Raw genomic sequence first — 11,442 nt, 5'->3', positions numbered from 1 at the left:
AAGAAAAAAATTGTCGTTAATTCAACTGAGAAAAACATTTCGGAATTAAAAATAACTTTAATAAAAACCTGAACTCCTTTTACAATTGAGGATCTCGGAATAAGGAAATTCTAAGATGAGATGTCATAAGATACTTCGAAGAGAATATGAACACATCAGTAGTACATAATATAGAGTTCAAGATGGCACAATATTAGACTAAATATTAGAGGTAAAATGTATGAAGATCTTAGAGGATAATTTTAAACAAATTGAGATTCCAAGACGTGAAGGATCTGAGCTCGGACAGAGGTAATAAATGAACACACATTACCGTTTCGGACTTGAATTCTGAGGTGAACTTCATAACACTTCATTTGAAATAAATTCTGAGGAGAGATCAATAAAAACACACCAATGTAACTATATTGGTCATAATCTTCAAGAGATGAGGAAAGTTGTACAAATTAAAACTAGAAGAAGAGGTTAGACAAAAAGACACGTAAAATGATCTTATTTATTCCGAGAGGAAATGATTTTGAGATGAAAAGATCTTGATTTTGGAAGTATTTCACTTTCTGTTGTTTGCATTTGGCAGTACATGCCTCTTGGAAGAATTGAGGATCAAGCATGATCATACCCATTTTGTTCAGAAACCCATTAAATTTGGTTTCATCTAATGCCTTAGTAAAGACATCAACAATTTCATCATCATATGGAACAATAATAAGTTCGATGTTTCCTTTTAAAACATGATCTTTAATGAAATGGTACCGAATATAGACGTGCTTCGTCATGGAATGTTGAATTGGATTGTGAGAAATCGCAATGGCACTTTGAGAATTACAATAGATTAGAATACGTTGAAATCGATAACCATAGTTCAAAAGCTGAAATTTCATCCAAAGAACTTGTGAAGTGCAACTAGCAGCAACAATGTATTCTGCTTTGGCTGTTGAGAGAGCAATGCATTTATGTTTCTTAGATGACCAACTAACCAGTCTTCCACCAAAAAATTGACAACCTACTGAGGCACTTATTCTATCTAGTTGAAGACCTCCATAGTTTGAATTAGAGCATGCTTGAAGAAAGAAACTTTCATTTTCCGGATACCAAACTTCGAGGCTCTTTCTTCCTTGGAGATACTGGAATATTTTCTTAACAGCCAGAAGATGAGACATCTTCGTATTGACCTGAAATCTGGCACATAGGCATGTTGAGAACATGATGTCTGAACGAATTGTTGTAAGGTAGATTAGCGATCCAATCATTCCTTTGTACTTCTTTTGATCGACATCAACACCTGATGGGTTTGAGAAGATCTTGTGTCCAAAACCCATAAGAACCTTTGCAGAGGCACATTTGTCCATTGAATAATTTTTCAGAAGCTCCGAAATATATTTCTCTTGGTGAATAAAGATTCCTCTGTTGGTTTTCTTGACTTGGAGTCCGAGAAAGAAACTTAATTCACGATTCATGCTCATTTAGAATCGACTAACCATTAAGTTGTAAAAATCAGCAAACATCATCGAATCCGTGGATCCAAAAATGATGTTGTTAGCATAGATTTGGACTAACATGAAATTGTTTCCAATTAATCTTCAGAATAGGGTATGATCGAGAATTCCTCTTTGAAAGCTGAAACGCTTTAGAAAATCAGTGAGTCTTGTACCAGGCCTGTGGAGCTTGCTTAAGGCCATAAACAACTTTTCGGAGTTTGTAGCAATAGTTCAAATAAGAAGGATTGACAAAACATGGGGCTTTTAGAGATACACTTCGGTATCCAGTTCACTATTGAGAAAAACACTTTTAACGTTCATTTGGTAAACCTTAAAGCCTTTGTGAGCTACATAAGTATTGTGAAATGCCGGAGAGGACTGAGTCGAGATTGCCGATGAACCCCGTGAAAATGATTTCCTCTGATATCACAGTACAAAGCAGGAAAGAGATCGTAAGTCGACGTCCGGGAAGGGTTCCCGGGACGAAGCTCCGACGATCAAGTTAGAATGAGATCTGAGAGAGATTGTAGTAGATTACAATAAAAAGAGAATTTCGTCCCCTTCCTTCTGAGGAAGAAGGATCCTTTTATACCTGTTTATAAGGCGTGTTCCGCAACTGATTCTATTGAGGATTCCCTGTTGAGGTGTGATGTGGCGGAACCATATTAGAGGGTCATCTGTTACATCTTTTGCCTCATTCTCATTGGCTGGAAGGAGATCTTCCAAACATTTACGAAGACCATGGCTATTGTCTAAAGACCGAGTGGGACTCTCTAATTGGTCCCGCGTTTGTTGGGGTATAGTTTCCTGGAGAAGGGGTTAAGGCGTCGCTTTGCACCTTAACCACCATATCAGCGCTCTTCGCGTTGGCGAAGGCCCGAACTTGGCTTTAGACTGGGTTCTGAATAGGCCAAGCACGGTGTTAGTTTGACTTTTTTTATCGTTCCCCTGAGGGATACATTAACAAGTCCCTTAGACTGGTAGGTACATGCGTCATTTTGACAGCGTCACTGTTTGAGTCTATATCTCAACACATGTATGCCCGAGATTAGTTATATCGTTTGATAGGCCTTGGGCAGCGCCGTCAATGTGCGTCAGTCCCATTGGGAAATGGTTTGCGACGCCAATTTTGCCTTTGAAATCCTCCTTTTTCCCCTAGGATTTTCATCCTCATATCCCCATTTTGGTTTTGTTGTATCAATCCGAGTGTTCCGGTTATTTCCTTTTCGATTAGCCATCCTTTTTTCGATACTGGACTGATTCGGCTTCTTACCTGGGCATAGGGTAGTGATTCCGGAAAAGGGGGTATCCATGTACGACCGTCCTCCAGGGAAAGTTGGAGTCCCCATTCCATCGTTTGAAGAGGGGTTGCGCCTGCCGACATCGGATTTTTCCGATATGATCGTGCAACATTACGGTTTTACTGTCAACGAGTTAACACCGAGCACTGTCAATAAAATTGTCGGTTTTGAACTGATTTGTCGCTCTTTGGGTCGCGTTACTACTTTCTGGGTTTTCAGTTACTTTTTCTGTTCGACTACAAACTCTGGCGTCTGTACCCTAGCGAATCAACAGGGCATTCATCAACTGATCTCTAACTGGATACTTTGAAGAAAAACTGGCAAAGGCAATGGCTGTGGGTCGACCGAAACCTCGTGAGGCATGGGTATCGTAGAAAACGAGACTTTACCGACTGTCTCCCCAAACTGTCTGGGGACAATCTAACTCTCGGCAAACGGTTGGGGAGCGTTACTGTCAATGGAGAAAATTGGGAAGACTTTATTCTTGCTACAACCGGTATGAGTGCCGCCTGGAGGGCTCGCGGGAAGATGGCGCAAATGTTCGTCGTGAGATGTGGTATTAACTTATCTCCTTCTTCCCCTACCCCAGATTTTTTGAAAAAGAGTGAGGATAGGGGATCTTATTGGCTCGTGAGATTTTATTTTGGGTGTTTTCTTTCACAGGTGTTGAAGCCGAGATTTCTTTGGATATGGCCCTGCGTGGTCATTATCATGGCAAACTTTGCCACCGGGAGATCGATCTGGTGGAGACTCTTTCTCCTCCTATTTCTGAAAGACACATGCGAGAACTTGCTGGACTGTCCTTGACAGGGGAAGGAAATGTTGGCTCCAGTGGACCTCTTCGCCTTCCTAGTCGGCCATTGGGGTTGTTTCCCCGGTATGTTCACCAGTTTTGGCATCTTCTGGTTTGCCTGCAGGAGCACGGGTAGACAAAGGTAACGCACCTATTCGGAAAAGTCGAAGTTTTCACGTGGTGGTGTCGTCAGACGAGGAGATGGATTCCGGTGATGTGGGCCTCTGTCCTCGTAAGAGGCGCAACACCGTGTCTGGAGCCAAACTCCTTGGTTGCATCAGGGATGCTCTTGGTGATAAGTTCTAGGTGCCCCTGCAGAAAGAGGAAATGGTGGTGCCCGGTTCTTCAATAACACCACCTCCACTGCGTACTGGTGCACTTTCAACTAATCTTGGTTCTAGCTCTATGTTTGGGAGTGTGCTAGGTTTTCGTGGAAGGTCTTCCCAGCCGGAGAGGTCTCTAGTGGTAGGCGAAAGGAGAACTGCGCCTCACTCTTCTTCGTTCATATCAGATATTCCATACTGGTTGATTACTAAGGAATCTTTACTATCGAAGGACGCCACCACCCATGAATGGAGCGACAATGCTCATCCACCGGCCACGATGGAGTTTCTTACGACCCAATCGGGGGCTCGCGCGGCTGACAACCTACGGTATGCTGTAGCACATGCTTCTGCTTTGATGGTTGCTGCTGCCAACCGGATTTGCTGAGCCGGTGTGAACGAAGCACAATTGAGATTTTTTCATAGTACCATCCCAACCTAAAGAAGGAGGTCCATGATGCAGAGGTTGAGTGTCACATTCTCGAAGAGCATGAAGCCAATTTGGACAACCAAACAGAACGCCTAGAAGGTCAAGTGAGCTCTCTCACTCGAGAGAAGGATGTGTTGGCTAACAGACCGGCCATGTGTCAACGTCAACCGGCTCGAGCTCATATTGAAGGTGTCATTGCTCGTTGTAGTTTGCAATGGGTGTTAGAGAAGGTGGTAGTTCGTGTGATTGACAAAGTCATTGAGAGCGTTGAGTTTGCCAAAGGGGTCCTGGGTGTTCGTGAGACTTGTAAAGCCCTTGGGTTTGAGAAGGGGAGGCAACTGAGTGGTTGCTCCACATCTTCTGGTAAGTCCGAAGCCCCAAGTCCTGGCCAAGTGGATATCAGGGACAAGGAGGTCAACAATGCCCTTACATCCTTTTCCAAGACGGATTTTGTTGTCCTCTTCCATTTAGGGGAGTTATATTATGATGGCTTCCGTCAGTTTTGTGGCAAGCTAAGTCCGGGAGGTTCTTCCTCAGACTCCGAGGGCTGATTTGTGTTTGCCCTTTTTTGTTCGTTCTGTAATGTAGCTGCTTTTCTAAACACTGGTTGTTAATAACCTAAATTGTGTTTTCTATTTTGTATTTGGCATCGAAGAATTCTCTTCCCTTCCTTTTTTTGTATGTATGCACACGCTTTGAATTGTCCTGTGGTATCTCTAAGGACGGGTTATTCTACTATAATTCGTTTTTGCACATTCCCTTGTTCTAGGGTTTGCGTTAATCTGGTAATGTGTGCTTCAGATGTCGCATAGCTGCTCTTAATGAGCTATGCTCCTCTGACTTGTATGTTTAATTATGCTTATGATATTAAGTCATGAAATAGTAGTCAATGTTGTTCATAATACTGTATGGTTTAGCTACCAATACATTGGCTGAGATCGTCATCTCAAGACCTTTGCTGTTAAATTCTCAGGGGGAAAGGTTATGAATCTTTAACAACCCCTCGTTCCATTCCATTTAAACATTCTCATCTTTGAGATGTCATTGGCAGATTTTAGGTAAATATTATGACTCTTTTAAGACCTACGGCTGCATTCTTGCGTATATTTTGCTCAAGTAGCGTAGGTGATTAGCCGTTGTTGCTACTTGGAAAATATGCACAACCTCTATACTTTGTGTTTTTGCAATACAAAATTCTGGAAAGTTTTTCCAAAATGAAAATTATATTATTTCTAGATGGAAAAAAGGAAATACATGAGACAATAGACTCTGAATGTCTAAGTGTCAGGGCATGTGCCCAGTCTTTGCTTTGCGCCTGAAGTATGGCTATCCTATGCGGAGTTGGGGCCATACTTGTTGTTGTGAGACAACGTCTTTTCTACACCTGATATAGGTGGGTCTTCATAGGTTGAGGCTTCCTCTCATTCCCCCCTGTAGGGCCCGACGCGAGGGAGTTACGCTTCGTTTCTCGAACACTAGGGGTGCTCTTGTCTTTCTTTCTTTGCGACCCGATCAGTGTTTCATCCATGGGAGACGCCTTCCCTTGGTCGGGTGAGAGTACCACTTATATGTTTTTGCACACCTATCCTCCTTACTGTTACTGGAGACGATGGTTTGCTTACTGTCACAACTAACATTTTAGCTAGGAAATTCTATTCTCGTGTAACCATTCAACTATCGTAAAAAATATACTCTACGTAAATATCACTCAGTGCTCATTTAAATGCACCTCACATGTTCATCAAAGAGTCTGAAACCCCTAAGAATCCCGGTTTAAGTTCATATGGGACTAGGATTTCCTTATTGGGCCTAATGGACCAATAAGCATTCAATTCATCTATATTGGGCTTGGAAACCCTATTTGGATTCTAAATGGACCCAATTCATAAATCTATAACATTTTGGACCATTTGGGACTAGAAATGATTCATTCTAACCCTAATGGGCCTTGTTGGGCCATATGTAATTCCAATAGCCTTAATGGACCTTAAACCTCTTTAATTGGACTTCATTGGGCCGTAAGCACCAATGAGGACCCAATGGGCCGAAACATATTTATTAGGCTTCACAAAATCGAGCAAAACCAAGAGTGGGCCAAGCTAATTCAATTTCATCCATCTTAAGCCTGATTGTCGGCCCATGATAAAAAAAACAAAGGAAGATATTATGGTGCCACCTCACTAATACATGGAGGTAATCCATGCAAATTACCCCTAAACAAATAACAAATCCCATACATCTATGCACCTATCACATCTTCATCTCTCTTCTCTCTTCTCTTTATCTCTCGGTCGAAGATAAGCACATACACACAACATCAAACTTCTCTCCAACACACTCTCAAGAATCATTCTCCTCCTTCCATCAAAGAGCTTGAAATTTTGCTTGAGTTTCAAGGGTCTTCATCAAGTGTTTTCAAATTTTGGTAAGTTGACATCAAACACTAACATCTCCTTTCATTTTAACATCAAGAACTCCTTCTTACATAGCTTTATTCCATGATCACACTCTTGGAAACTTCTTAAGCTTGAAATCTACCTAAGGAGCTTGCTAGAGCCAAAAATCACATCAACTTCTTCCAATTCGTCTTCAAAACCGAAACATCAAAGCAAAGGTGAGTTCATACCCCCTTGTTTTTGGTTTTCATATGATTTTTAGGGGAGAATACAAGTAAAATGTGTAGACCTTTGTGTTATATGCATGTCTTGTGTGATTTCTTAGTTTATTTTGTAAAAATGTGTTAGATCTTAACATATCTCGACATCTTAAGCAAATTTGAGTAAAAATCCATGAACTAAGACACCTTATACATCATATTATCAAGTTAAAAGTGTTTATATGTTTAAGATATAAAAATTTAAAGCAAAAATCTTGTTAAGGGTCATAATTGTCAAGAAAACAAAAGATAAGGGCAAAAAGTGACATTTACGGTTTTATAAGGATCAAACAGGTCCTACTTGTATAAAAATGCATTTTTATGATAAACATGCTTTCCAAAGGGCTAAAAATGTAAATTTTAGCTTAATGGGCTTAACATTTGGGCCTCACGGTTTTAGGCCCAAAATTGCGAAAAATAAGAAGTTTTGGGATTAAAAATGTTATTTGACCAAAGTTTGAGTCATAAATGTAAATAAACCAAATTTAGGGGTGAAAATAACATTTATTTCTAAATTGGACCAAAAATGTAACTTTTATAAAAAATGTTATTTGACCAAAGAGAGAATTCCATCCCCTTGCTTGTGAGGAAGAAGGATCCTTTTATACCTGTTTATGAGGCGTGTTCCTCAAGTGATTCTGTTGAGGATTCCCCCATGAGGTGCGACGTGGTGGACCCATATAAGAGGGTCCTTCGTCATTTCTTTTGCCTCATTCTCTTATTGGCTGGAAGGAGATCTTCCAAACATTTACGAAGATCGTGACTATCATCTAAAGTACGAGTGGGACTCTTTGATTGGTCCCATGTTTGTCGGGATATAGTTTCCTGGAGATGGGGTTAAGGCACCGCTCTGCACCTTAACTGCCATATCAATGCTCTTCGCGTTGGCGAAGGCCCGAACTTGGCTTTAGACTGGGTTCTAACCAGGCCAAGCCCGATGTTAGTTTGACTTCTTTTTTGATGTTCCCCTGAGGGATATGTTACCAATAAGCATGAGGATTCCGATGGCTTCAAGACGAGCAACAGGAGCAAAAGTCTCATCGTAATCGAGTCCTTCAATCTAAGTGAATCCTTTGGCCACCAATCTTGCTTTGTTTCTAATAATAACTCCGATGTCATGTAGCTTGTTTCGGAAGACCCACCTTGTATCAAGAATAAGGTGATCCTGAAGAAGAGGGACGAGAGTCCACACTTCATTTCTATCGAATTTAATTGTTCTTGGATTGATGTAATCCAGTCAACATGTTCTAATGTCTCCTTGATGGATTTTGGTTCAATCATTGAGATAAATGTCGAGAAACGACATTCATTTTGGATGTTTGTAGTAGAGCTAGTTTGAATAACAACGTTGAGATTTCTGATGACTTGATTTGGAGGATGATTCTTTGTAAGATGTGTAATATCGGAAGCTCTTGTGCAATGGATGATCTGATATCAACAATGAGGTTGTGTTGGTCCCCCTTAACAGTTTGAATTTGAGGATGATGCTCCCCTGAACTTCTAAACTGAATCTGTCGAGGTCGTCATCGTTTGGAAAGTCAAAGAAGCTAGCATCGTCTTCGTTGTTCTTCGGAATAGGATCAAATTCAACGAATTGATCTACTGCATCTTGAAATCCATCCACATTTGATTCGAGAGAGGGATGCCCATTCTCCCCCTCAACCTAAAAAGGTTGAAACGGATCGGAATCAAATGGAGGAAAAGTAAGTGTCGGACCAAATTGTTTTTGAGAAATTGGAGCTACAGTTGATGAGGACGGTCTTGATTGAGATTCGAAGTCAAGAGCAGTTTCTAAAGGTCCAAATAGGCTTTGGAAGTCAACTTCATAGATGATTTGGAAATTTGGAGACCTTGGAGATGGAGCATCGGACTCCATGATGTGGGTTGTGACATGAGCTGGGCCAATATTTCGAACATAGTTATCATCAAAAGTGACATCAAAGCTTTCTTCAAGTACATGAGTTCAACGATTTAGAACTCGGTAGGCTTTGGATTTTTCCGAGTATCCCAAAAATATTACGTCATCGACTTTGGATTGATACTTAGTGAGTTGATAATGGTTGTTTTTGATAAATCATCTGCAGCCGAAAACATGTACGGATGAGATACTCGTCTTGTGACCAGTCATGGATTCATATGGTGTCATGTTGAGGCATCGATTAATGATGCTTCTGTTTTGAGTGAAGCAAGCGGTGGACACAACTTCAGCCTAGAGATAGAGAGATAGATTAGCAAAGTTAATCATTAATCGAGCAGCTTCAACGAGAATTCAGTTTCTTCTTTCAACCACATTGTTTTCTTGAGCAGTGTAGGGAGTAGTGAAATTGTGGTCGATGCCTTTTCGGAGAGGAATTTCTTAATGGTGACATTTGTGAATTCTGAGGCATTGTCACTTCAGATTCTTCTTACATGAATTTTAACAAGAACTTCAATTCCGTTAATGAAATTAATAAGTTTCAAGGCTGTTTCAGATTTTAGCTTAAGGAAGAAGACCCATGTGAACCTTGTGTAGTCATCAACAATCACAAGAATGTACTTTTTGTAACACATACTTTCTATGGTGGAGGGTCCCCAAAGATCAATATACATAAGTTCTAATGGTTCTGAAATTGACTGTTCAACAATAACAGGAATACCTTTCTTGGATTTGTTACCACATTCACATGCATCACATAAATGATCATTTTCGAACATGAGGAGTGGCAGACCTCAGACCATTTCACCGAAAACAAGATCATTCATATATCGGAAATTTAGATAAGCAAGTCTTCGATGCCATAACCAACTAACGTCAGGAACGACCTTTGAGAGAAGACAAAGTTGAGGCTTGCCAATGATCATGTTGATGTCTAATGGATACATGTTTTTGATGCATTGGATTTGATTAGATATTATTTTTGATCTTCTATCATGATGTAGCTATGCTATTTGCAAAACTCAACTCTTCGGTTGGAGTTAGTGAGTTAAGCCACACTAATCAAGTTGTGTTTCAGGTCATCTACATATGCCACATTGGAGACAGAGAAGTTTCCATTGGTAAGGATGCCATAACGTCAGATATGAGAATTAGAGTTGTTTCCATACGTCACGTAGCCAATGTTTAGAGCGTGTTTGAGATCGCACAAAAATTCTTTATGCTCCGTCATGGTCATGGAACAAGCACTATCAATCTAACATATTGTATCTTGTTCCAAAGCAAAGAGTTCCTACCAAATCAGTGAGTTTAGGAGTTTTTAGGCTCCGAGTTAGGTTTGGGGACATTGGAACGGGCTTTGGACTTGGTCTGTGACTTTGGAACAACTGGTGTCTTGGAGGGTTTGTTGCGAGAAACTTTAGGAAAGAAGCAAAAAGCCACGGTCTTTTCATTAATTCAGAAATCATATTCAACCAAAGGCTGTTTGGACATTCCTTTTCTCGAACCAACAATTTTCTGGGATGTAGAAATCATAGTGTTGACAAAACTTACAGAAGCATTTTCAACCTTTTTTACTTTCCACTCAAATTTTTGTTTTGAATCTTTTGAGGTTTTGTTAACAACAATGTTCTTACCAACTCGTTCTTTGGTTGTTGCTTTTGATTGTACATTTGGTTTCGGAAAAAAAGTTGTGCTTTGAATATTGTACCATCAGATTTAGCAATAAATACAGAAGAAACTATCCGAGTAGAGTCAATTTTCATAGAATGAGTCTCAATAGTAACCTTTTTTGGATTATGACTGACATACTTGTTTGGAGCGACCGAACTAGGAGGATTGGATGGACTTTTAAGAATCTCAACAAGCGCAAAGGTATTGTGGTTTCTAGTGGTTGGGCTAACTGTTTGAGATACTTTCTTTTTAGATCTCTCAATGAATATGAAATCTTGCCTTGACCTAATTTCATTCTTAAGGCATTTGCGGCTTCGATCTTAAGGTTGACAACATCTTTTTTATTTAACCAAGGTTTTTTCCGAGAGTCAGATGATGACTTGGTAGTTTGTCCAGATGTTGGATTGTCGAACTTAGGCTTGAATGGCACTAGAGTTGTTCTCGAGATAACTTCAGGATTTGAGATACAAGAATAAGATGAATCATCACATATAATTTCTTCATCAACGTCACTACCTAATGATACCCAAATGAAATTTCATCTATCACAGTCAAGTCCAGTTGTCTTGGAAATTAATTCCTTAACAAATAATTGTTTGGAGGACCGAAGCTCAAAATTTGAACTCTAGTACGGATGATGTCAGGGAAGGAATCCAAGGTCTGATTCAGGACCAAGTGTATTAGAGGCGGAATAGGCATGAAATCAGGACATTTGACAACTATGGATTGAAACTCAGGAATCTGAGATTGGAACTGGCCCGATGTCTCAGGAAGGGACGTTAATGGTGAGACAGGGGTATCCGGATGTTTGCGGTTCGGAACCTCTCCCAGAAAAGTTATATTTTGCAACTCCTTCAAGGGACGAACAACAGGTT

The sequence above is a fragment of the Lactuca serriola genome, chromosome 6 (genome assembly GCF_051521515.1).
Source record: "Lactuca serriola cultivar US96UC23 chromosome 6, Lser_US96UC23_V15, whole genome shotgun sequence".
In the NCBI taxonomy this organism is placed as follows: Eukaryota; Viridiplantae; Streptophyta; class Magnoliopsida; order Asterales; family Asteraceae; genus Lactuca; species Lactuca serriola.
Note: the sequence above shows the minus strand (reverse complement) of the source record.